This window comes from Hipposideros armiger, unplaced genomic scaffold (assembly GCF_001890085.2).
Source record: "Hipposideros armiger isolate ML-2016 unplaced genomic scaffold, ASM189008v1 scaffold_198, whole genome shotgun sequence".
Taxonomy (NCBI): Eukaryota; Metazoa; Chordata; class Mammalia; order Chiroptera; family Hipposideridae; genus Hipposideros; species Hipposideros armiger.
This window is the reverse complement of record NW_017731548.1, coordinates 455,643-457,254: the sequence shown is the minus strand read 5'-3', so window position 1 is coordinate 457,254 and position 1,612 is coordinate 455,643.

Below are 1,612 nucleotides of genomic sequence, written 5' to 3'. Positions count from 1 at the left end.
ATGTTCAATGTTTCTGCAATCTCTCGTGTCATGTAACATGAGGGTTTGACTTGATCAATTGCTTTATTTTGTCATCATCAACCTCGGTGGGCCTCTTTGACCGAGGAGCGTCTTTGAGATCAAAATCACCAGCACGGAATTTCGTGAACCATCGTTGGCACTGACATTCTTGTAGAGCATTGTCACCATAAACTTTATGCAACTTTTCACAAGTTTGACGTGCGTTCTTCCCTTTCTGGAAGTAAAACAGTAAAATATGGCAAAAATGCAGTTTTGGCTTCCATCTTCAACTTGTTGTAAAATCTCCAAAACTCAATTAAATAGCTCAGTTTTTTTAGAATGAAGCTAGAACTGTCAGTTGTCAAATGACATAGCAATAACATAGATGCAAATGACTCTAGTACTTCCAAAAATGAACTAGTGCCATCTGTTGCAAACATTCGTCATGACTTTTCCGACTGTCCAATATATTTGTAGTTTCTTAGACAGCATATAGTTATGTTTTTACATTCTGCCAGTCTCTTTTACTTGTTGAATTTAGATCATTTACATTTAATGTAATATATTGATATGTTAGGGATTAAGTCTACCATTACATTTTTTGTTGTTTGATTGCCCTGGGGTTTTTTTTGTTTGTTTCTTTGGGTCTTTTCCTGCTGCCTAGTATGTTATTTGAACAATTTTTAGAATTTCATTTTGTTTTATAGTCATGCACCACTGAACTATAGGACTGTTTTAAGAAATGTGTTGTTAGCAATTTTGTCATTGTGTGAAGACCATAGTTTACCTACACAAATCTAGATGTTATAGCCTACTACACACCTAGAGGTATAGCCTATTGCTACTAAGCTACAAGTCAAAGTAACATGAACAGTATGATACTGTGCTGAATACTGTAGGCAACTGTAACACAATGGTTAAGCACAAGAGAAAAATGATGCAATCAAGAGGTGTGGTAAACACAAGATGTATGAGGCTACTGCCCGTGTGACATGGCATACTGTTTTATAGCAAACTTTTTTTTTATAAATACAAAGAGTACATATAAAAAAGTGATAAAAAGTATAGTATGGCAAATATATAAATTTGTAACATAGTCATTTATTATCAAGTATTATGTACCATACATAATATATGTGCTATACTTTTATATGACTGGCAACACAGGTTTGTTTACACCAGCATCACCACAAACATGTGAGTAATGCATTTTGCTACGATGTGGGATGGTTATGATGTCACTAGGTGATAGGAATTTTCCAGCTCCATTATTATATTATGGACCACCATCATACATCTGGTTCATCATTGAAACATCATTATGTGGCACATGACTGTATTTGTAGTGTTTTCGAGTACATATTTTTGTATAGCTTTTTTTTTCAGTGATTGTTCTAAGTATTACATTATATATATGAGGTCTGACAATTACGTTTGCCAGCTTGTTGCAACGATGTTGCTAACCTTTTTTGATATCAGAGGGATTATTCATTATGAATTTGTACCAACTGGATACTTAACCAAGTTTACTATTTGCAAATGCTGAAAAGCCTGTGTGAAAAAGACAAAAACGACCTGAACTTTTCACCAACAATTCATGGCTCTTGAATCA